General features: G+C 34.1%; 2 long non-coding RNA genes across 9 annotated transcripts in view; one reads left to right on the top strand and one right to left on the bottom strand.

Annotated features, from left to right (window-relative positions):
- LOC110597526 (uncharacterized) overlaps nt 1-26,868 on the bottom strand; it is a 118,397-nt gene that overhangs the window by 37,625 nt on the left and 53,904 nt on the right. For 2 of the 8 annotated variants that reach the window (XR_013425720.1, XR_013425719.1), the window contains exons 6-8: nt 12,209-12,335; nt 11,524-11,614; nt 9,927-10,817 (exon numbers count right to left, since the gene is read on the bottom strand). The exons of 3 other annotated variants lie outside the window; for them this stretch is intronic. This is a non-coding gene — a long non-coding RNA (uncharacterized LOC110597526). Of the gene's footprint in view, nt 1-9,918; nt 10,818-11,523; nt 11,615-12,208; nt 12,336-26,868 lie in introns of those variants that run through there. 3 more of the 8 variants (XR_013425717.1, XR_002483277.3, XR_002483278.3) reach the window with 3 other exon arrangements.
- Nucleotides 2,273-22,956, top strand: LOC144366628 (uncharacterized). Its single transcript, XR_013425723.1, has 3 exons — nt 2,273-2,507; nt 18,748-18,862; nt 22,392-22,956. It is a non-coding gene; the product is annotated as an uncharacterized LOC144366628 (long non-coding RNA).

The raw sequence follows: 26,868 nt of genomic DNA, 5'->3' as shown, positions 1-26,868 counted from the left end.
AAATTTTAAGTTTCTAAATATTATTTTATCATCATTTCTTATTATGACAAAATATATTATCAAAAATAATAATATTTATGGCTGGGGTTGTAGTTCAGGGGTAGAGCACTTGCGTAGCATGTGTGAGACACTGGGTTCAATCCTCAGCACCACATATAAATAAATAAATTAAATAAAGGTCCATCAACAACTAAAAAATATTTTTAAAAATAATAATAATATTTAAAATAAAATATTCAGAAAATTTCTTTAATGCAAGATAATTTAGCTATGATGCATCTGACAGAAAACAACTATGATGGTTCTAATAGCTAGAGTATGTGATGAGATCTCACAGGTATCATCACACACCACACGCTGTATCTTACTGTCTGTTATGAACTACATGAGATCTAACATCTACTCATCAACAAATACATATGTAAATCACAGAGATCATAGTCATTTTTCTATTAGTCATTTTGTGTATACAATTTTATTTATTTATTTGTTTGTTTGTTTATTTTAGTTGTTGATGGACCTTTATTTTTATTTAGTTATATGTGGTGCTGCATATCTAATCCAGTGCCTCACACATGTGAGCCAAGCACTCTACCACTGAGCCACAACCTAGCACTCTACCACTGAGCCACAACCTCAGTCCTGTGCATACTATTTTGAGACTACTTTATAGAGTAATAATTAAAAGCCCAGACCACATAGACCAATTGTTTAATATTTTTGAGTTTCACTGAGAATAATAAAATCTATCTCTTAGAATTAATTTATAAATTACTGACACATTGCAGTGATTTAGAATATAGAAATAAAACTATTGACTACGATAAGCCTTTATAACTAGTGACTATTATTTATCTGAACCTCAGTTTTCTCCTCTGTACCTTACACTCAGTAGCAGCTATTTGTGAGCATTCCAAGAACTGAATGAGCATATACTCCATGTGTTTCCAAGAGCCAGGGTCTTGGATTTCATATTTTTTAAAATAAGAAACTTGAAAGAGAACCCAGTAATATCTTACTGAAACACAAGCAAACAAACTATCATAAACCCAGAAAATGGAACTGAAAATTTTTAAAAAAGCAAAATTCAGAATATTTAGGCAGAAAATGTAATGTGAATAGGGAGGAAAGAAGATGGGAATGAAGGAAATGAGAACAAGTTCTGATGCAGGCCATGAAACGTGAAGTGCCACATAAAAGGAGCTGACTATGAAGTTGAAGATGAAAACCAACTTAACTTCTTTAGAAAATCTGAAATAATTTTGGAAGGATTTTTGGAAGATTTGGGGGAAAAATAAAATAGAAAAAAAAATATGGTTTTTAAACAATCTGAAGTCCCAATATCCAATATCCCCTTCCAAAGAAAAATCGAAATAAGTCAGTTCATTGCTCTTTTCTCATCAATCTAAAGCATTTGAAAACCTTTGCAATGTCATATTTGAAACTTACTTTAGACCCATTTGAAAAATAACATGTCATATCTGCTGTAGTTTTTTCCACAGACGTACTCTCCAGCAGAACGTTCATCTCTTAATGACTGTCCAAACATTTGTAAATTGAGTTTCCCAGGTCCTAAGGATGCTCTAGCACTGTCACTTTTAGATTTTGAAGACACTAACCTTTCCAAGTTTCAATTCTATTTACCAATAGCAAAAAATAGTTTCCTATTATCTAAAAAAATACCTTATCTGGGCATTTTCTTTTTTTAAATAAAGGAGTCCCAATCTATTAGGACATGTAAAGATTCATAAAGGTGACTTAATAAAACAGTAGAAATTGTAGCACAGTGTTTGACTTTGATCACATGGAATAAACAACTAAGATGAAATAGTTAATATAAGAAAAAACCTAAATGTCTTTAAAAATAATTTAGACTGTATTTATGAACTTACAAAAGTTTTTTTTTATTAGTGTACATGACAAAAATACATAAGAAAATTAATGACTTAAAAACACTTGTAGCTATTTTAGGTTTTTTAAAAATATCAATCATTACATGGCCATAGCACATGTGGAAATGTAGAAATACTTTAAATGCATGAAGATATTGATTTATGATTTTAAAAACACAAAATTATAAAATAAAAATAAATTGAAACAAGTCATGGGACAAATCATTAGAAATAACTAACCTTTTTTGCAGGGAGGAGTACCGGGGCACTGGACCACTGAGCCACATCCCCAGCCCTATTTTGCATTTTATTTAGAGACAGGGTCTCACTAACTTGCTTAGTGTCTTGCTTTTTGGTGAGGCTGGCTTTGAACTCCCCATCCTCCTTTCTCAGCTCCCCCACCACTGGGATTATAGGAGTGTGCCATAGCACCGGGCAAGATAACTAATCCTGCTGGAGAACTGCTTTCTCTTATTTTAGGTATTATTCTGAGTGCAGCTTTACCTTCTCTGACTCTTTCTTCAGGATTTAACAGTGTGATGATCACTAGGACTGTCGAAAAGCATTTGGGTTCTATTTTTCTGAACACCTTGTGTCTCCACACTCCCTCTGAAGGTAAGCTTGGTCACCTGGTGTGTTTGAATCAAATGTAAGAGAAAGCTGCACTTTGAGGCAGAAGCTTTAAATTTCAGTGTGAGATTTGTTATGTATAGTTTCCCCTGTCATGGAGATTATTAAAGCATCTGTCAAGATTGAGCCATTGTTAACTAAAGCCCTGAATGTCTACAATAACTACAGCATCAGTTGAGCCTGTATTAGAAATATAAAATAAGAGAGAAAAAAATGTTATTATGTTAAGTCACATAGATTGCTTGAATCGTCTATTACAACATCCTAGCTTGAGTAATGTAAATGCTCTTACCTTCACAAATTCATTTTAATTAATCTTGTTTATTAAATAAAGAGCTGGTAGCTTTTCATAGTGCATTATTTGGTTAAATATCTGTTTTTTTCTTAACTGTAAATATGTTTAGGGTCTGGTTCTTATATTTTCTTTTAGGCATTACTTGGCATATAGTAGATATAAAATGTGTGTTTCAATAAATACTATTTTAAATATAGTTACTCAAATGCTTACTGTATGGACTTTTGTGTTCTAAGAAGTTATAAAATTTAGATTTTTTCCTGAAAATTTAATTCCAAACAAATATATCATTTCTATAAGAAATATTAAACAACTGGGAAATAAAAGAACACACATTCTTTAATTGTTATTTTGATTTGATATGTATATCCTGAAATTTATATCTCTCCTAATTTCACGTATGTATTCAGTGAAGCACAATTTTAAATTTTATATTGCCAAAATAGAGACACAAACAATTTGTGCAACCTGAAATAATAGAAATATAACTACTGGCAATGGATTTTGCTTCTTTAACAAGATGAAGGTCAAGACAGTGCATAGAAGTGGACTGAGTATATTTCAGTATCAGTAAATGTGATGCAGCCTTCTCATGTTTATGAAAAGGAACAATTTAATATATCTTTAAGGCAGTTAATACTTACAACTGTATGATGCATAGTTTCCTTTTCCATTAGTCAAGATTTTCCCTCATTTTTAAAAAAAAAATATTTTCCATTTATCTTTATCCCAAACATCCTCCTTGCTGTCCTAATGAAAATTTCTATTAATTTATAAGGTGTTTCTCATATGGTTGCTTCAATTTGTATTTATAACAAACTGGAAGGCATCCAGGAAATACATTTGAGAAAAAAAAAGAACTAGAAATCTGTTGCACAGTTTCATGAAATTGAATTGAAAGTTTAGAGAGCAATCATCCTTGTCTCAATTTTTGCTTACACTGAGTGCATTCTGCAACTGGATATTGGGAAAATAAAGTTCATTAAAGAAAACTAAGACAGACTATATAAATGAATGATGCTAGGCATAGTGGCTTTAATGTCTACCATAGTTTTTTCTTTTTTTTTTTTTTCATTTCTTGTTATTGAGACTTTTGGCTACTTTTATATAAACATAATTAGTTTGCCCAATACTGTGAAAAATCAAGTCATATCAGTATAGTTCCGGAACAAAAGAAAAATAATAATAATAACAAAGTAATTATTTGGAGTCATGTAGAAAAAGTCATGAGTAAAGAGATTATATTTTTCAATTTTCATCTTGAAGTTATGAAGACACAGTTTTTGCTTGTTGTGTTTCACATTACTTGAGGACCTGCCATAGAGAGCACAACTCTAAATAATTGTCAAGAGCTAATAGGCTATATTTTATTTGTTAGCAAGTTGCAACTTGACTAAAGTAGAAAACTGAAGAGAACTTAATAAATGTACTTTGTAGGAGGGTGTGGGTGGATTTACAGAATAGAACATAGGTTGGTGTAATCCTGCCTGGGGCTGACAGCAGGGATTTTCCCACCCTTAAGTTTGAGGGAGCAAGCAGAGAGGCGCAGCTCTAGAATCAAGAGAATGATCTGGAGAGGGTCACCTGAGAGGACTTACAGCCTGTGACCCACCAAGGAAGGAAGCCACAGTAATAAATCCCCTGACTTCACCTCTCTCCTTCCTTCACAGAGGCTTCCTGCTGTCACATTAACTGCACCCAAGTGAAAGCCAAGTAGCAAGAAGGGAACACATTGATGCACCCTTTTGTAATCAGTTGTCTTTAGTGCAGACTGAGATTCAGAAGACAAGCAGACTATACCAAGCCCATTTTATTACTTCCCTTTGGTAAATTGCAATATTTTAAGCAGTGTAACCAGCAAGCTACTCAAAATAACATGTTCCTTAACTAATCAGTTATTTTGTATTGACAACTTACTTTGAACAAAGATGAAAAGTATACAGGATAGTATAGTTTCTTCCCTTGTGAATTTCACTAGTTAATAGGGAATGAATGTATGCTAAAACTCCAAGATCAGGCATGGTAGTCACTGCTAGGATATAGATGTGAGCAAAGAACAGGTAAATGAATCTTTTTAGGGGAGTCTATACATAATAGCTTTAAAATATTAGATTTTTCCATTTTGAAACAGAAACTAGAAATTATCTTATGAGAACTGTGAAAGTAGTATTTTATTTCAGTTATAAGTAATTTGACCATATGTAAACATAGGAATTCATAAAGTGTATGTCATAAAGCAAAAACGGCCTAATTCACAAATGTCGAATGCCCCCAAAGCATGGCCATATCCTAATGTGAGAATTGCTTTTAGCAGACTTTTCCTGATTATTTTTTAGTTTCCCTAATTACTGTCCTTCTTTTGCTCTCTTCCTGGAATTGCCCCAGTCAGTATTAATCTTTTTTTTTAAGAGAGAGAGAGAGAGAAAATTTTAATATTTATTTTTTAGTTTTTGGCAGACACAACATCTTTGTTTGTATGTGGTGCTGAGGATTGAACCTGAGCCGCACGCATGCCAGGCAAGCGGGCTACCGCTTGAGCCACATCCCCAGCCCCAGGATTAATCATTTCTGTAGTTATTTGGTGAGGTTCTTCATCTTACTGATAAGGAAAGCACTCTGAGTAACAATTTTAAACTCAAGTGTCCTATCCTGTTATCCACTTCTGCTTACCTGACCTTTTAAAGACAGCCTTGTTTTCATGACCAGTGTAATAAAGAATGTTTTTATACCTTTTTTTACACTGGAATAGATTGTTATCTACCAGACTTGACATTCATTTTTGTTGCATATTCCCCCATCTCTGAGCTGGGGACCTAAAGTAACTTTCGGAGTCCTGTGGTGAGTGGGACTACTTTGGGTAAGAACTATCGCAAATCATTAACATATAGGAAAAAAAATCAACCAGAAACATTCTACTTGAAGGAGGCTACCTTGATCTCTTTTGGTTGGGTTACTTTGGGAATCAATACCAACCATTGGGAGGTGAGCATTCTGACACTGAATGTTTGTGTACTTGAGCACTTTCTCATCATCTGTCTAAATTTGGAGCAATCTAAATTCTGGGAACCTAATTTTTCTGCTTGTTATTTTGCCATAGGATACCCCAGTGTCTTCTAAGAAATTATGAATTTATTTCTACAGGAATATCAGAGTCTTCATCTAAAAATAGGTTACCATGCCTGTTTCAGATATATTTTGAGTTTGAAAAAACTTGTGAATATTGGTGGAAGGAAGTTGCAGGTGTTAAAAGTCTAATTCAACACCCTCATCATACTAGGTAGGTGGAATAACTCTTGTAGTTTTTCTCCCTGGTGGAAGATGGAAAATAATAGTAGCCATCAAACTAAATTGCTCTTTGCCTTCGGTGAGCGGATGCAGTTTAAATATCTGTTACTGGGCCTGGGTAATAATAAACATTCAACATAGTTACTTTTTCACAGACAAGTCTTGGTGCATGTTGGTTTCCCACTTTTACCCAAACTCTAGTGTCTCTGTAAATGGTTTTCTAGAAGCATGCTAAATCAGGGATATGAAGGAAGGGAGGTTGCTCCTCATCCTTCTTCCTGTTCCTCCCTTCCTGTGCCTTTGTGGTCCTCCACACCAGGCCTCCCTTTGCTCTTCCTTTCCCTCTCAAGGATTTGTTTTGTCTAGCAAGGAGCTATAAAGGATGGGTAGCAAAGGAAGTCTTAAAAGTGCCTTTTGGTGACAGAGCATACATGCCAGGGGGAGACAAGCTGCCGCAGAGATCTCAGCCAGCTGCCCTGGGAAACACATACCTGCATAATCAGGCTAGATGAAAGTCAAGAGCTTCCTTCCCTGATGTGGTGGGGGGCTGTTGCTGTGAGGAAGACCACATTCAATCACAACTTGAGAAAAGAAGCGCAGGAGGAGGCCAAGGCGTTATTAACCTTAATTGTGATTGAAAGCCATGGAAGCATTCAATGATGTCTGAGGGGCAAGGAAATGACCAGACCTGAAGCCTGCAAAGGACAGGGGCTTATGTGAGGTGGTTTTTCTTTTCTAGGATGTAATTTAAATATAAGGAAAATAATGAACTAATAATGAGACCAATAATCACAGCTTGTAACCTCGCCAGGCTAGATAAAGATTTGGGAGCTAACGTGTAGGTCACAGAAAGCAAACACAGGGGATTTTCTTGCTGGATCACTTGTGGACTAGGACGTGTGTTTGACAACCAAGATCCACTTCAGGATGATTTCTCGGTATCACATAAATGTGTACCTGTTTAAGCTTCTTCGATTCCTCAAGAGAATATAGAGAAAAACTCCATGAGTCTGTTTAAAAGAGAAAAGGGTAAGAGATCAAAAGTGGGAGTTAAAAAATATGGCAAAACAACATTAAAAAGAAGATACAGATGTATGTATGGATGTGTGTATGTGTGTGTGTGTGTGAGTGTGTCTGTGTGTGTGTATGTGTGTGTCCTGCACAAAAGGAAAATAAAAAGCTGTCATTTTTTGATTTAGTAATAACATAAATGTATTTATTTTTAAGGCCAAAATATGATAATAATTTCTATAGCTACTTTCTTGTCAGGAAAAAATAAATGAATTTATCTGTATATCATTTTTTTTTCTCCTGAGAACAAGTTTGATGATAGTCTGTTGGAGTTAAAGGGATTTGGAAGCTGATCTAGCAAAAAGGTATCACGGCAATAGGAAGTAACAGCAAAGTTTTGGGAGGTTCTAGGACAAAACTGCATGAGAGAAGAGGTGGCTGACAGTGTGCTGCCATCTAAAACCTATGACAAGGGAGTCACCACACAGAGAGGAGAAAGACAAGGGAACTCCTGAGTGGTGGGGGACCCAAAAGGTGCCTGGATATTTAGGTGCTGTTTCTCAACAACACTAAGAGGGAGGTTCTGGGCCAGAGAGTCTGAGAGTCTTGTAACTGTCAGAATTTTACTGATGGTCAGTGGATTTGAGATGAGATTGCACAGTGTATGTAAAGCAGGCAGGCTATAATTGTCTAAAAATTATTGTTTGGGGCCATTTTGAAAACAACTGAATGTGTAATGGCAGTGGGGGGGGGGCTTTTGAGCTAACCCGTCTCAGCTTTCAAAGAAGTAATGAGCTAGGACCCAATGCACAGAGGCCAGCTTTGACTCATTTACATAACATAACCCCACCATCTGATTGATCAATCTCTATAGCAATAGTTAGGAAGTTGTGATCTGTCATATGCCCCAAACGGGATTGCCTTCCATTTCTGTCTCCACCCGGAGAACCATGCATATTCAGGCATTCAGCTGAGGGTTTGAGATGAGGTGACTACAGATTCAAGAGCCTGTGGCCCCCTCAAGTCCATTCTTCCTGCCTTTGACCTCCAAAAACTGATACAAGATTTGGATGAGGAATCATATGGATAAAAAGAATACATACATGTGAATTCATTCATCTTTCTCTTGAATGAAATAGGTCAGTCTTAAAACAGAAATGGCTTATTCCATTTCAGCTCATTAAAACTGAATGTTTGGATACAATATGAATATATTTGCATTCAAGGCATTCTACCAGGAAACAAAGATGAATAAAGAGCCACTGCTTTCAAAATTTTGCAAGCCGAAGTGGGGAATAAGGCCTGTGCATAACTGTTTGATAGTATCATGTGTGTGAAATAAGAGTGATGTCCATAGACATTGGATTTAAAGAGGGAACCAACATCTGATAAAGAAAAGCTCTCCAGAGAAGGAGGCATCTGAATGGAGTTTTGGAGAAAAGGTAGGATAATTACAGGTGGATACAGATGAAGACCAGGAATTTCTGGTGAAATAACATCAGCAGCAAAGATGTGGAGGCAAGAAGGTATCCTCAGAGAAGAATAGGTAATGCAGTCTAGAAGAATTTTAGGGCATGTTTAGCAGAATAGTGTGCATCAGTTCTGGAAAACCATCATTTTCTAGACGGTGAGTTCTGTTTTCATTTTTCTATCATAAGGAAGGAACTACTAGAAATTGTTTCCTAGAGTTAAGACTCCAATTTATTCTAATTTAATATAGTAAATCCATTAATACTATTATTAAATGTGTACATATATGTGTATGTGTATATATTAATAATGACTGTCCAGGGCATGTTAATTTCTCTATAGAAAAATACATGATACTATTTTCCTAATATCCTAGTGTCTTAATTACATGCTTTTATACATTGTAAAATATACTCAAGAACATGCTGAATGCTGTTATTAGACATATATTTAGTTCATGGCTTTAATAGAGTCAGAAACAAAACTTGCCTTCCCTCTTAGCAATGGTTGCTGTAGGTTTAATGAGAAACATTTATTTAAGCATTATTCTTGCACTCACCATGCAGCAGATATTCCTGGAGGATGCACAACATGCTTGGCTCATAGTTAAGCATAATGGATACAAAATATGTATTAGACGAAGACCTGTCTAAATGATTCAGTTATGATATGACATAAGCATGGTGTGACTTGGTTACTCATTCATCTATTCACTTAGCAAATATATCTTGAGCATATACCATCCCAGCCTCTAGGTTTTCAGAGAATGATGTAAGCTGCAAACAAAATTAAAGCAAGGGAATAGATTATTACAGGATGTTTCAGCTAAGATTATTGGAGCCAATGAAAGTTGGACAAGACTGTAGTGACAACAAATTACTTACAAAGCGCACCCAAAGCAATCAAAAGGCCTGTACTAGGTCTCAGAAAGATTACTAACTGCACTAAGATTATAATCGGGGCTTTTCCAATCTTAGTCCATGCTTACTAAATACTTGAAATATAAAGGATGAAGGAAAGATATATAAATAAACTGGGAGATATGGGAAGTCCAAGGCAGGTTTGAGGAGACTGTCATTTGGACAGTGCACAGGGTCTTTATAAGACATCAGTGGGGTAAGGATGGAAATATGGGTTATGAAGAGATTATGAAGGTACAGAATGCTTGGCTAATTAGTTTGTCTTTAATTTCCTGGGCAACAGAGAACCAGGGATTGGATATTCATTGAGTTCTCACTGCAAAATGAAAACAATTGAAAATCTAAGAATTCTTATTTTTTATTAAAGGGCAAAAAATATATATATGTAGACACTATATATATAGAATATAGAATATAGAGTACAGAATAATATGTGTATATATTAGTAGATATTATAATATAATATATATTAATATATACCTTTTCATATACAACAATGCTATATTTAGTTATTACCTTTGCCTTTTTTAAATTATTTTTTTATTTATATATAACAGCAGGTTGCATTACAATTTTTATTACAAATATAAAGCACAGTTTTCATATCTCTGGTTGTATATAAAGTATATTCACACCAATTTGTGTCTTCATTCCTGTACTTTGGATAATAATGACCATCACATTCTCTTGGACTCATTCAACCTTTATGGTACACCTCCTAAGTGACAAGCACTTCCATAAAAGCTGTCCACAAGAAACACACCATACACGAGCATCTGTTATACCTATTGATGTGACACATGCTATGATCATCCCTTTCTTTCTTGCTCATTCTCCTCCCAATCCTCTCTCCTCCTGATGGAAGCATGCTCAGAACACTTACCAGAACACACGGGTGTACCTAATCCAGTTCAGGCAGGATTATGACATTTATTCAACTGAAGGCAGTGCAAGCTAACTCTTGAATGATGAGTATATTTCTACATAAAATAATAATTATGATAAATAGAAAACAATTTGCAATTACATATCCATCACCAAAATGATGATTTGAGTATATGGTATCAAGTTGATGCAATTTTATTCCACATGTCTGTGATCCTGATAAGTTTATCTCTTTGGGCTTATCTCAAAATTCATTGCTCTTCATTCCTAGACCCTGGTAGGTCATTGGGCACTCCTCAACCACGGAGCATCTGTCACATCTCTCTTCTGTCCTGTGGATATCTGTCTCTATCCACCTTAAACTTCTGGGCAAGCTGAGATCCAATACCATCTGGTTTAACCCTGTTTTCCTTCCGTGTCACATAGCACCTTGAACAGTAAATGGAGTAAATGAATGAATGAGTTTCCTTCTCTACTAAACTACCTACAAGAAAGCTACAATGTTTGGAAACAAATAGTTATAAAATCTGGCCACTTGAGTTAAAAAATTCACCACATTTACTTCCTTTTCCCCAGTGATGCTGCCTTCTTCTCTTCCTGCTTTCCATCTGTAGGGTCATTGATTTCACATCCTCCACTCTCTTGTCAGAGCATTTTGGACTGTGTCTCTAACATAATCAGAAATCCAGTAAACAAAGCTTCCATCCAATATTCTTCTCAAGGTATTTTAGACATGGGAGAAATGAATTTAATGATGGATTCAAGAAAGTATGACTTCAAAGAACTACTGCAGCTCTGTAATTGCAGCTACAGCAATTTGGACGGCTCTAGGTGCAGCAGAGCTATTACAAGCACAGGTACTTAGCTAGTCTTGTGCTGATAAATCAATTTGAAGAAATTTCAGTATACATTCCTTATCTAAATTAGTTCTAGAAGCAAGATGACAGGATGCACAGCTAAGGGGAATCAGAAACAACTCACATGAGATACTGTAATTGATATTTTAAAACTTATTAAGATTATTACTTCCTTTCTAGACATAGGAAGTTGAATTTCATAGATATTAATCAGTTAACCTAGGAGTTATAGGAAAGTAAGGCATATAAATATAATATAAACCTGAGTTTAAATTTACCGTTCTATTATTTTAGCTACATTGTACCATTTCTTTTCTTCCATTCTAAAGCACATACTGTTGAGCAAGATACTCGATGCATTTAACTTATCTGAAAAAGAACAGAAAATTTCAAATATATTAATACTGCTTACATGAATTAATCACCATGAATTTTGTGCCCACCCCATTCTGATGAACATTCCTAAGAAAGTCTGACAGACAACTATCTTGAGTCTGAAAACATAACATCTTGCCTTACCTCTCTAAACCTTGACTTGTCTATTTTTAAAATATTGGTAATTATATCTCCAAGAAGTCTCTCTCTCTCAGGGTCATAGTTATCAAGTGAAAATAAGACTTTACAAATGATGAATAGAAATCTCACATTTCTTTGAATAATATGTTTGTAAAATCTTCAATATGCATTGTGCACTAAACATCATTCTTGGGGAAATAGGAAGATGTGGTTCCTTCACTCATGGAACCTGCTGTTGGCAGGTGGAATGTAATAAAATGGGATCTTCCTTAAATGTGTGCCACGCTTCTGGTATGTACTTTATTGATCATATAACCTGAGTGTATCATCTAAAATTTTATAGTCCCTTTTTTTCTGATTACCTCCATAAACATATCATTGTTGTGCTGAAATTTTAGATACAGAGAAGGTGCACTCTGTCTGCTTGGACTCACAGGTTTGCCTTACCTCGTCTTGCAATTTATGTCAACTGTGAATCTCAGAGACAGTCACCAAGGGACCACATTTTGGACAGCCAGGTTATCCACTGAGCTAAAAGCTCTCTTGTTCCCTCTATTTCCTTTTCATACCACTGCTGATTCAAAAAACAAGATATTTCCTTTGTTATTTAAGATGAAGCAATGTGTGTCTCTCTAAACTTACATGTTTTTTAAAATAAAAATTTCTAAAATATAACTGAGACCAGATTAGTTTTTTCTTCTTCATGGATCTCATTTTAAAATATGAAAAAGTTGTATTATCTCACTAATATTAACTAAATGATTTCCAAGTGTATACTAGTCTTGTTGTATTGAGTGTCTATATTGTAAATCAATAAAATCAAGTCTAGGTTAATTTTTATTTGAATTTCCATTGGGCTACTTTTTCATATTCCACATTTGAAGAATGAATTTATTTAATCTAAGTTTTTTTACCAATCTATCTTCATTTTGAAGTTTAGCAAGTACCTTATGCTACAGATTGATGACATATTTCCATATCTTCATTGTTTACTAGTTACTGTATCTTTTTATCCTTGCTATATTATTCACAAGCTTATTCATTTTTTGACAATCTATTTTAGTAAGTTGTTGATAAGCTTTTAAATGAAACATAATTTAGTAAAAATCTAATAAACTATGAATTTTTCCAGGAATTAATAATAATCAGAAAAGTAGTTAGTAAACACGTATGGTTTTTTCCTGTTGGAAAAACAGTCATTTATCTATTAATTAGCAATGAAAGTTGTAGATTCAATATCCAAAAGGAATATGCAGAACTAACAAATTATGGTAAACCATTCAACTGAACATCTTAACAATCGGTACAGAGGGTTGATGCTCAGTGTAAAGCATGTTATTGGTATGAATCACAAATGTGAAATAACTCAAGTAGTTATCTGATTAGACAATTCTGACTAAAGTTATCAATCTCATTTAGATAAGTTTTCACCCTATTTCAAAGAGAGCTTGGGAAGCCATTTCAAGCCCTTGTGAAAGGCATATAATACCTTTGGACTTCAATTATTTTTCTTTTAATCAGGGGGAAAAAATTCAAAGTAAGCACTTCTAATTCAAAAATTCTAAAGCCCTGCAATTATAATTGATTCATGTCTATTAACCACCTACCAAGTGTTAAATTACATAATCTTATTTAAGCCTAGAAGCAAGAAGTAGATGTGTGTGAAATTTGTAGCTAGATAGATTATATTTCTTTGTTTTTATGAATCAAATTATATTTGTCTTAAACATCATTCTCTGATGGGCAAATAATACAGTTTCATTATTTGGGGTCCACACAACTTTCTTCATTTCCACATGGCATTTTGTAAAACAAATGACACTTGCATGGTCCAGAGATAGTTATAAATAGTCTCTGTTTTCACTAGGTGTATTCATCAACTCTTTCAGGTCTATTCAGTCAGCATAGACCAGCTAGATCCGATGCACATAAGACCTAGGGTCTGGTTTCAAAGCAGCCAAGCAGTCATCTTTAGATGATTTTCTGCCACTTGGAGGTATTAAAACCAGGGGCAGATGTGACCACCCTTTAAAAGTCCTGTCATTGTCTTTTGACTCTTAGAGAATATGAAACTTTTCAACTGAGACTCAGATTGACATTCTCTCTCCCCTGGTTTCATCAGTCTCCATTCTCATCCATCTTCATTACATCTGTTGTAATATATCTGAGGACCCAATCTTCTAATCTAAGATTCTTACCACATACACAAAAAAACATCCCATTAAAAAAAATAGGATGGAGAAAAAAAGAATTGAGAACATGGAAGAACATGGAAGCCTGGTGACTCTCCAGAGTGTATATTATAAACTTTTGCTATTTAATCTACAGCAGTAGAAAAAAGTCAGATATTCATGTCTTAATACTGTATAATCTTTTGTAAAATGATGGAATTTATACTCTGGAATGATCCCCATGGCAACCTTATCTCTGTGCAATTGTTCATATCCTAAGTTTTCATTTCTAGGTGAGACAACCATTGTTCTAATATCATTCTATGTATATTGACTCTAAATATTACTTACAGAAATAATAATTGTTTAGCACTGTTTTGTGCCAAAGATGATATTGTACAGTTTATAAAATTTTCTAACTAATGTATGTTTCATGTTTTTGTATTAAACATAACATTTTTTCAAGCCTATATATGAGGTTATAAAGAGATCATATTACATATCCTTTGTTAATTTTTCCCTGAAACACTATGTCATAGACACCTTTCAATGTCATTGTGCATACATTGATTTTATTTGTATTAAAACGACTTAGTATTACATAGTGTACCTGTACCTTCATCTTCTTATGGATTTTTAAAGTGGTACAATATTTTTACTATTACAGACAATATAACAATAGATATCCTTTTACATACATAGCTACAGACTTCTGTTATTTTATTAGTATGGTTGATTCCAAAGCACCAAATAAATAGATAAAAGAATAAAAGCTTTTTTTATAATTTCTCAGGCACTTTTCAAGTGCTATGTCAACAATTTTGTTCCAATTACAAATCTAACAACAGTGCACAAGAATTAATCTTCAGCTCTTCTAACATGAATATTCTAATATTTTTTTAAATTTAGCACTTGAAATCTGGCAAACAATGTTTTTGTAATTGTTAGTTAAACAATGCTTCTGATCTGTTTATTATCTATATTCTTTTCCTTTGATTTACTCTTGCATAACTTTTGTCCAACTTTTATTGATGTTTCTTATTTTACATTATTTTCTGTACTTTACATATTATGTGAAAGTAATAACATTTATCCAACTTATAGAGAAATAAATTCAGATTTGGAGAAATAAGATCACTTGCACAAGGATCACGTATACAATTGCATCTAATACCTTTGCTTGACTTTATAGCTGTGTTATTAACACCTACACTAAATTATTTTCATACCACCCTTTTGCAGTATTTGTACTCCTTTCATAAAATTATATTCCCCCTAAATCTTGCTTAACAAGAATCATATCAAAACAGCAGAAATTTGGGGGCACAAAAATAGACATTTTCCTTATGAATAATAATAAAGAGGTCGTTTCTTCATTAACTAACTGTTAGGTAGATCAAAATGCCGTGAATAATTTCTAAAATAAATGTACTTAACCACAAATGTTTTATTTTTCTCCTTTTACCAATGATATAATTACCATGGAAATAAGACTCTTTCTTTAGTATGTTACTTATGTTGAAAAAATAGTCCTTTTCTTAGATGTTCTTCAGTTGCATGTTTAAAACAACAACAACAAAAAAAACTCTGTAAATTTTATTAGTTGGAATCTGAAAAGATATTGGATTGAAAAGACACGTATTAATTACAAATGTTCTATATTCAACTCAATATGAAATATTTTGATCATTGAATATAAGGTTGTGTTTTTTACCTAATTTAAAGGAAATAAGTTGACTAATAAGCATCAATGATTATCTTTCAACTTAGTGTGTATTTCCTTTCATCTTCTAGGTTCTGTGAAACAATACCTAATTTAAAGTCTAGTATCTTCCTTTTGTTCCCTTATGCAGCAGATGGCCTAGGCAACTACCTCCTACTAATTCCTTAGTGACATTTATTATTCATCAGAAAGGAAGTTAGAAAACATTATCTTTCCAATTCCTGGTTTGCATGATAAAATAGATTTCAGAAAATATCTTGTGAATGCATGGATGCGAAGATATATGTAAAGACACACATATCACAAAAGAGCATTAAAAAGTAAATGGAGAGACCATCCACTGAGGAGCCTGCACTGTTAAGATAATTTGGTGAGAAAATGTAACTAATACAAAACAAATAAAGGCAGACTTTGGAATAGGGCTCAGTTTTTATAGATCCTTAACCTTGAACTATGGAAGAACAGAAGACTGGCCTAGAATGAAGAAATCAGCCTTCACCATCTCTACTGGCTACTTATGCATCCACTGCCTATTACAGGTCATGGAAGGTAGATGGATGCAAAGTACATTTCACCTTCAAGTTTGAGTGATCTTATTGTGTCTATTTCGATGTCACCCCTACACTTTTTGGACCTCCATGGCATAAGTGTCGGACCTCATGCTTGTGATGGTACCCAGATCACTTTTCCCCTCTTTGCTTTATTTTGAATAGTTTACATTGCTATGTTTTCTAGTTAACCAATCCAATCTTGTTCTTTCATTTCGGACACTTCATTTTTCTTCCTTAGAATTTTTCATTGGATACTTTTTATACCTACCATTTCTCTGTTCATCGTGGTAATGTTTCCATCTTGTGGAACATATACAACATTTTTATAAAGCTGTCCTAGTGTCCTTGTTGTCTAATCTTATCATTATTTCAGTTTCTGATTTCCTTATATTGATTATTTCCTTTCTTGCTTATGGGTCATATTGTTCTGGGTTTTTTTTTATTGTTTTACATATCTTGTTAGTTTTACTGGTTGCTGATATTTCAACTTTGATATTGGTGGTGGAATATTAATTCTTTCCCTTAAGCCATATTTTAATTTGTCTTACTATATAGTTAAGTTTCCTGTAATTCATTTGACTCCTTTTTGTTTGGGACCTGATTGGGTCCCAAACAGCATATATTCTAGGACTAAGTTCAGTCTCATGATAGAGGCAATACCTATCTGAGCTTTCTACCTAAATATCTGCTTGTTGCTACAACTTTCCACTCCAGCTGATGGAAACACACTCCCAGCTCCTGCCATGGGCACCAGTGTTTATTTCGCCTGCTCCTTCAAAGTGACTCTTCTTTCCTTGGTGTTAACTGGCATCCTTTAATCAATGCACTGCTTAGTGTCAGACAGATTGTGGAAGAGGTCCTCCCATAACTCTTTATCCCACCCTCCCTGACCCCCTTCCTCTCCAGAACTCTATTTTACAAATTCTGGCTGCCTTGGCCTCCCCAGATTCTGTCTCCTGTATTCATAAACACCACCCAGCTTTGTTTGTCTTCCTCTCCTACCCTGTAATCTGTAAACTGCCTCTAGGCAGCGAATTCATGCAAACACAGGATTTAATTTGTGTGTTTCCCTTCTCTAAGTGATCACAGTCCCATGTTTCCAGTTTCCCAAGTCGGAAATAGTTGTCATATATTTCATCTGGTTTTCTAGATGTTTAAAGCAGAAAGGCAAATTCACACCTTGTAATGTATCCTGACTCCACAGGGATATTATGGAAGGCCATTTAATTAATTAATTAGCGTGGAACATCTATTGTAAAAACAAGCAAAGTGCAAATTTTAGTGGATAACATGATAAAAAGTGTATTTCCTGCTCACATTATGGTTCACAGCAGGTATGTTGGTTTGGGGGTTTCTGTAGCCCACTGACTTCAGCTTGTCTCTGAGGATCCAGGCTCCTATTTCTCTCTGTGCCAATATCCTCTAAGGCTCCAAAACCTTCTTGTGAATTCTCTTGACATGTGTATTCTGTTGACATGATAGTGCAAAGAGAAAATCTGCTAATGTCCCTGGGCCAAGCTTAAAAGTACCCCATTTCACTACTGTCAGCATTCCTTTGACCTGACTTTAGTCATATATCCCTAGCAAATTGCAGGATGGGTCAGCTAATGAAGCCTAGCTCTGAGTCTAGAGCCATTCTGTCAAATAGGAATACAATGATAGCCTTGTATGCAATTGCAAATTTTCTAGTAGCCACTTTATACTGGAAAAAGAAACAGACAAAACTGTTTTTAAGAATATATTATATATTTTTATGAGAATTATATATTCATACATTTAATAATTTCAACATGCTCTCCATGAAAAAATTATGAATGACATATTTTATGTTCTTTTTTTTTCTTTTTTGTAGTTTTGAGAGAGTTCTCATTAAACTGCCCAAGCTATCCTCCAAATTGCAAGCAGCCTTTCTCAACTTTCTGATAACTGAGATTATCAATGTGTGCCACTCCACCCGGTCATATTTTACATTCAATGTTTTTCATATCAAGTATTTACTGTCGGGTGTCTATTTTTGTTCTCTATAATTGAACTCTAATTCTAATGATTAATTTAAATTAGAAATATTTAATTGCTATTTATATTTCATAATGTTGCCATTAAAAAGGAGGATTACATCCCCCAAGTTCTTCCAAACACTTTTAAAATTTTTATAATAATTGAGTATCTTTTATTTTCAAAATTTAAACACACAGGCACATAAATATATAAATAAATAATGTTCATTGGTCACACTACATACTTTTCAAGTTTTCAGAAATCATATGAGGCTAGTAGATACTATATTGGCCAAAACAGATTAAAGCAAAGTTTGGCAAACTATTGCTCATTTCAATAAAATAAAAATAAAAATACTATTCTGACACAAGAATATTATATGGAATTTGAATTTCACCACTGATTTAAAATACTTCATTGGATCATACATGCCCAAACATTTACATACTGTCAATATCTAGTTTTACATCACAGAAGATTGGGGAATTTGAAAAATACTGTATTGCCACAAAACCTAAAACTTTTATTTTTTGACTTTTACAGAAAACTCTCACCCAGAAAGTCTAAAACAAAGAGAAACCGGATTTGTAAATAAAGGGACAGCTCTTCTGTCATTGCGATCATGATTCATGGAGTCCTTAGGGGATGCAATCTGCAGGTATTTTTGTATTTGTAATAAACACCACTTAGTACATACGGAATGTTGAAGAGTCAAGTGAGAAGTTGTTTAGGGAAAGGAATGATAAATCTCATTGGGAAATGGGTTCATGATAAATGAACTTAAAAAATTTAAAATATTGGAAAAATGAAAGGGAGATTGTTAGTTTTCCACCAAACTCTTACAACCACGGGTTGACTATGTGGCATGAGGCTGACTCAATAAATGGCAGCTATAGTTGCATTACTACAATCAACAAGATCATCTCCAAGCCTCAAAGTATGTGTTCTCCCTTTTTCTGACATTTTCTTTCTTTGAAAGTCCTTTTCTCCAATGCATAGCACAAAAATTTGAGCCTTCTGTTTACACACTCTTTATGAATTTCCTTGATTCTTTCTAATTCCAGCTAATTCATTCTTCCTCTCGGGAGCTGCTGCTAAATCTACACTTGTTCTGTGGGCTTTTTCCTTCTCTAGCCACCTGACACTACACAGCACCTGATTTAAGCCCTCATATATTTGATGCTGCTGACATTATGTGCTTCAGGAACTGCACTTTGCTGTGGCTTCACATGCTAGTCTCACTTCCAACATAGCTGTACTCCTGAAACTGCAAACATTCTTGGAAAAGTCTTTTACAGTCCTCCTGAAGTGTGAATGTACTTAAGGAAGAGGGGGAAAATTAAAACAGATGGCATAGTTCTACTGTCTTTCAAGGAACAAAACAAAAACGAAAACACACAGAATTTGCAAATGGTGCTTAGAATGCCAGAATGACTGCTGGCATCTCAGAACCACTCTCAATCCTCTATCTTCTCAGTGTACTTCAGAGGCTTCAAACTTGAAAATAAAATTCCCTGACTTCCTAGTTACTCGAGCTATGGCTTTGTTATGATCTGCCTATAAGAAACACTTGTGTGAGAATGTACAGGGAAAGGAGAAGTCATGGCCAGTTCTCCTACAACAGCAACTGACAAAAGTGTGGACAGAGTTATTGATAATAATAGGCCAGTGGGGCATGGTGGTGCACACTCATAATTCTAGTGACTTTGGAAGATGAGGCAGGAAGATCATAAGTTCAAAGCCAGCCTAATTAACTTCTCAAGGCCCTAAGCAACTTAGCAAGAGCCTGTCTCAAAATGAAAAAGTAAAATTATTGGGGACGTTGCTTAATGGTTAAGTACCCCTTGGTTCAATCCCTGGTACCAAAGATATAAATAATGGGCAAAAATATTAGGACTAAATGAAAGTTTTCACTTTTTGCTTCTCCTATTGGCAAGGTAATAATAATAATGATGATGATGATGATGATGATGATGATGATGATGATGATGATAATATACCTAGTGTTAACTAGAGTGAGGGGAAATTGGATCTATCTATTACCTATTCCTGTGTAAAAGTCACTCCAGACCTTAATGGTCTGAAACAACAATAGTTGTTCATTTTGTTCATGAATGAATCTGAGTGATCAGAGCTCAGCAGAGAGCAGCTCCTCTCTGCTCTGTACAGTACAGTATATCTGGGTGCAGGTCATATGGCAAGTTGGTTCTGGCTGTCAGCTGGAAGCTCATCGGTAGCTTTGGGCAAAGACCTCTGTTCCTCTCCACATGACTCTCTCCATGGCCTACAGCATGGTGGATGCCCAAAAGCCAGCATCCAAAGAGGGAAAGGTGGAAGTGGTTGGCATTTCTATGTGCCAGACTCAGAAGTCATTATTTTGCTACTCTCTATTAGCTGAGAAAGATAATAGCTTGCCTAGGTTGCAGTACAAAGGCTTTGCACAGGTTCAAGGGGAAGTGTCCCTAGCTACACCATGAGAAAGGTATGTGACAAAGTTTTGGAAAACTGTGTGAGATGGGAGATAATATTGAGGCCATCTTTGATTAATTCATATATATATTGAATTAATCAAAGGTTATATAACCTTTGATTCAATAATTCTTTTTCTGAAATTTACCCTAAGGATGTAATTGAATCTATTTACTAAAATTTTCTATAAGTAAATATTCATAATATCAAAATAATATTAACCTAAAATCCAAAATGAAAGGTTCTTTAAATTCTGGTACTTCATTACAATGGAATACAATGCAGACACTAAAAATGATTTGAATGTGTATTTTCTAACCTGAAATTATTTTTATGCCATATTATTAAGTAAAATAATGAAATAAAAAAGTTATATATGTAGTTTATGTTTAACAAAGGAAAATATGTAGTTTTTATATAGGCATACATATTGATATTATGAATATAACATATATATATAGATATTAAATGCACAGCTGAAAACATATATGTACACATCAAAACGTTAATACTGATTAATGGGCAGTGGTGAGATTGTGAATGTTTTTTTAATTTATCTGTATTGTCATCTTTATTAAATATTTATTATTACTATTTTTTTAAAATAAGATGTGGACAGAGAGCAAAGGAAAAGTTTTTAATAAATTCTGCATAATCTTTCTCTAATCACCTCCTTCCTGCTGACAAAAATGGAGATTATTGGCAGTGTCTACACTCAATTTCCTGACCTCCTCATTTCCTGGAAGTTAAGAGGTTCTCATTGACTCTTGTTCCCAAAGTATTTTCAATGGTTTTTTAAGTGACTATTCCTGTTTTTAATTTCTTCCTGTTTAAAACAAAAAGAAAAGAAAAAAAAAAAAAACACTTAGGGTGGTTTCTTTTTCCCTGCCTGAACCTTGACTGGTACATTTCACCAATATCAAATTTCTGAAATTAAATGTAAATTCATAATATTTGTTCACACCTTCCTTATTTCACAAATTATAGTTGCAGTATGAAGATACATCAGGATCTAGGTTAGACTTCCAAGGGCTGCTCTCAAGGCAAGTACAGTCTAGGTGTGAAAAGAAGTCTAAATGCTGGCAATACAGGTTAGAATAGGTTGATGGCTATAAGAAGAAGTTCTGCAATGTCTTACAGAAATAGGATTTAACCTTTTGTTCTGGTGTTCTACAATATTTTGGTATAGTTTTGTTAGCCAGAACATCAGTCATATTTCATTCTTTGCTATTCATGAATTAGAACTATATGGTATTGTTATCTTCATTGAAGTCATTAGATGAATTCTGGATTAATGATATAACATTTGCATGTGTTTACATCTGTATTTTTATGTGAGGAGAGAACAAAAGAGGGAAAAACCAAGGAAAAAATTTATTATAGTGCCACAAGTTGAATATGTACACCAAAGTTCATGGGTTGGATACTTAATCCCCACTGCAGTGGTGATGGGAGTTGGGATCAAGTAAGAGGTGACTAGATCATGCCTTCATGAATTGATTGATGTTATTATCATGGACTTGTTACAAAAGTTATTTGGCCCCATCTTTTTCTCTTGCCCTCTCTTATCCTCTCATCTTCTACCATGGATGACACAATCAGAAGGCAATTCCAAGATCCCAGTACCTTTTTATGCGTTCCTTGAAAGCCCATTGAAGTGCACCATTAAAATCACATTGTCTTCTTGTGTTCTTGATCTCTGCCAAAAACAACCCCAGGAAGGAAGTGATCTGCTTAAGGGCAGCTGAACGTGATCTGCATAGTGAAGGCAATCTAAGGGAGACCAGACAAGTCCTGCAGAAACATGGAGTCTTTGGAATCTTTATGGTCTGACAATCTACCTTTACATAGTATAAGTGGGGAATAAGTATTTGCTGTAAGCCATTGGGATTTGGGGTTTTATTGGTGTACATGATCTAATAAGAGATGATTAACATGTGCAATATCGTATTATTACTTTACTTTTGCTCATGAGGTAAGAACCTAAATGTAAATTTCTGGCCTGATATTTACCTTCAGCAGTGACTGTGGTAGGAGTATTTCAACAAAGTGAGTGTAGAGTATTCAATAATATGAAGTCCCAAATTCATTTGATAATTTCCACATTATTTAGTCCATTAAGTTGTTCTCAATCATATATGACACTGGAATGAATAACTTTGATCTTAAGCTTTTCTATGTTATAAGCAATAAGGATATAAAAGTTTCCAAAATGGAATTAATATGTCAAAACAAGTATATAGTTTAAGCTTGCTGATGTACATAGTTTTTGTCTAGAAGTTTTGGAGCAATTTACCCTTTGTCTTCAATATATGAAATTTAGCTCTTTGTTGTACTCTCATCATCATTAAGAGCTGAAATTTCTAAACATTTCCTAATTGTATAGGCAGAATTAACATGTTGTTTTAATTAGAAGTACAATGCAATTTTAAAATATTAAATTATAAGCATTAGAAGAAAAAGAATTGCTCATCAGGAGTCAGGTTATGATTATAGTGAATAAGTTATACCACATTAATTTATGCCACATTAACATTGTTTACTTTGGAGAAGAGCAACTCAGAGATGGTCTGTAAAGGATCTCTTGAGACATAACACAGAAACATTCAAAAAAATATTTTTTAAAAGTTCTTTGTGAATGAAACAGGAAAGACATGCACTTTATAATATTAAAAATAAGTGAGCTTTTAATAGATTACAATAGTGATTCAGGCATGGTTCTTCTAACAACTAGAGAAATTTTGACAATTGATTTGAATTTTTACAATGATTCAAATGTGATACATACATTAAGTAGGTGGATGTCACAAATTCAGCCTTAGGGTCCTGCTACAAATGCTGATGACAATGCCTGTGAGATCTGTGTGTCTTATTTCATTCTGTGTCACTATAGCAGAATACCAGAGACTAGGCAATTTATAAAGAAAATAAATTTATTTCTTATAGACTCTCATGTAGTCCAATGTCAAGCCGATGGTTTGGAAAAATCTATTCTGCATAAATAATATTGGCAAATGAAAAAAGAAGATAGACAATTCTCAACAAATCTCAACAACTCAACCATAGCAAAGTGGATTTTTTATGTTCATTTTGTTTTGTTTGTTGATTGATTCACATTTTATTTTTAAATTTCATATATTTTATATACCTTTTTAAATATACATATAAACTAAAATTTATGTCGATTGTAATTTTTCCCTGAATGTGGAAAGCTGGCTGGGCAAAATAACCAGGGGGCGAGTAACAAGGAACTTGTGAAGGTTGATACAGCGGGAACCGCTTTATTGCAGGACAGTAGAGGTATATATACTTAAATAATTACACACAGCTTATCTTAATTAACATAAACTAGATACAGCAGTCAACCAATAAGGAATCCTCATCATCTTAATGATTACACACAGCTTAACTTAATTGACAGAATCTAGACACAGCAGTCAGTCATTAAGGAATCTATCATCTTAATGGCTCGCTGGCATTACTTCACAAACCACTCCCTCTGGCAAAGTGCCAGGTGCCATCTTGACTTGTCTGTGGCTCTCAACACCTGAATTTTGTAATCAACTTATTTCCTATAATCTCTCTCTACCTTCTTTTTGAAAAAGAAAAAAAAAAGACTACTTTCAATGTTCTGAATTGATTCTATTCTGCATATTTTATAGAGTAAAATCTTATTGGTTCAATAAGATTTCTTTAAATTATTTCATATATGAGACAAAATTTGTTTGTTACAAATTTCTCAATGTACTATGAACAATTAGGGGGTCCTTATTGTTCATTTGTACTTATATGAACAGTAAGTAAGGGCATAATATGTGAACTATGGGAGAATGGGGTTAGAAAACTGGGTTCTCAGCATCCACATATCAGAGAATGTGATCAGAGGGGAGCATGGGAGGAATGGAGGAATTTTAGATAGGGCAATTGGGAGGGAGGGAGGGAAAGGAGAGTGCATGAGGGTAGGAAAGATGGTGGAATGAGATGGATATCATTACCCTTAGTACATGTATGAAGACACAAATGGTATGACTCTACTTTGTGAACAACCAGAGACATGAAAACCAGAGACATGATCTCTATGTGTACTATAAATTGAAATGCATTCTGATATTGTGTATTACAAATTAGAATAAGTAAATAAATTAAAAGAAAACTGGGTTCTCAAAGAGAATGAGAGGCTTTAAGTAGAATTTACATGGGAAAAAAAAGAGATTCAGTAAGAGATGGATGAAAAGATCATGGAGAGAAGACGAATGTTCAGTTTATGATGGTTGTTGTTGGGACCCTATTGCTCTTACTTCCTGGAGCTTACCAAGTCTACACACTGATCCCTGAAGTTGCTTTGCATTTTGGGGATTTCAAGTGAAAGCCAAAAGTCACCAGCGACCCTTCCATCGTGAATTCATTATTTTGTTATATTTATTGTATAAAAATATTCATTTAATCCTTTGCATATTTACTACTTTATATAATTTATTTTATTTTTGTTCATAAGCATAGAATGAATGAAGTTTTGCTTACTTCTGTTTAGCTTAATGATGAGTTCATAGTCTTTTGGTTCATATAGACATGATTTCAGATCCTAGGTCCATCAGACAGTTATTGTGAAATTTAACTTACTGGCATTTAGGCTGTAGGTCTTAACTATTATCAGCAGAACAAGTATTAGGAAATACTCACAGAAAAATAAGAAAAGAAATGAAAATGAGTAAGTAGGCAATTTCCAAGAGAGGAAAACAAAAAAGATGATGAACTTGTTGGAACAAATGAGGTATAAATAAAAGAGGAGTTTGTGTCAGACAAACCCTACAGTAACCAACAGTTATAAATGTATCTTAAAACTATTGGGAACATACAAAAACAAAAAAAAAAAACAAAAAAAAAAACACTGAAGGTGAAATGGAAGCCATCAGGAGTGGTGTGACTGAACTGTGATTTATATAGAAGGCTGAAAAACCCATGTCTTAAGTTAGAGAAAGACCAAAGAAAAAGGTCAACTTGGCCAGAAGGACTACAAAAGGACATTCTACAAGCAAGTTTATCCAGCAGTGCTGAAAGAAGAAACAGACTCCAGTCACCCTCGTGGCTCCTGTTCATCTACTGTAAACCCACTTCTTGTCTTAGCTTTATTCCCAGTGCTAAGCAGCATTCCAAGTAGTAATCCAGATTCCCATGAACCATAAACTGACTGGAGAATTCCCTGGATGACAGACCCATTTTAAACATTTGGAAGGAATGTAACTTTTGAAATGAATTTTCTAGTGATTTGGCTTAAATGAAGGTTTCTCTAGTGTGTTTAATTATGATGAGTCAGCCAACCCAAATTTATGAATGTGACAATCTTAAAAATGTTTGAAGGCATCAAGATAATGCCATTCTGTGGGGTTTCTTCTTAAAAAATTAATTAGCCATCAGTTGTCACCCTTATTTATTCTTTTGTCTCTCTACAAAATCATAGTTCTTTCCTACTTCCATAAAACAAGAAAATTACAGATGATATCTCTAATTCTAAACTATGTTGGTGAGGCTTAGTATTAGAAATATGTCTTACTGAAAATTTTAAATGTCAGGAATATTTTTGATCAAATGAAAAATTGCAGATACTCATAATTTTCTTGATTTGTTTTCATGAGATAACATAAAAATTTAAAGAATAGTTAAGAATATTTCTGTGCACTATACCAAAGTTCGATAAAAATGTCATCTTGAGATTTATTTTTCCCACTACATCACCTGATTATTTTAATTGCCATTCCATTTGAATATCTCTAAATCAGCATTTGTTCTGTGATCTCAGAATGCCATAGCATATCCTGAATTATAAAAGGTTATAAATTAATTTACAACCCCAAAACATATGTTGCTCACCAGGAAATATAAAAGCCTACCAGGGTGTGCCATGTCCACAGTACTTGTTGCTTAATTGTTTGGTCTTGCTACTTTATTTTTTCCTACGTGGTTTTAAACATGTGGGGAGCATTAAGTCATTAGCTGTTTTTGGTGGGTTATGTGGTTTATAGATGTACAATGCATGAAAAAAATAAAGATAAAATTAGAAGTGGGGAAATTTCATCCATAAAAGGAAAACTCTAGGGTCATTTAATGGAATGAATACATTAATAATTTGTAACTTTTCCACTGAATCATTAAATCTTGGCACCAAATGGAAATGCCAAATGTAATGTTTCAAACACC

Source organism: Ictidomys tridecemlineatus, chromosome 9, assembly GCF_052094955.1.
Source record: "Ictidomys tridecemlineatus isolate mIctTri1 chromosome 9, mIctTri1.hap1, whole genome shotgun sequence".
NCBI classification, from domain to species: Eukaryota; Metazoa; Chordata; class Mammalia; order Rodentia; family Sciuridae; genus Ictidomys; species Ictidomys tridecemlineatus.
Note: the sequence above shows the minus strand (reverse complement) of the source record. Positions and strands in the feature narration are given on the sequence as shown.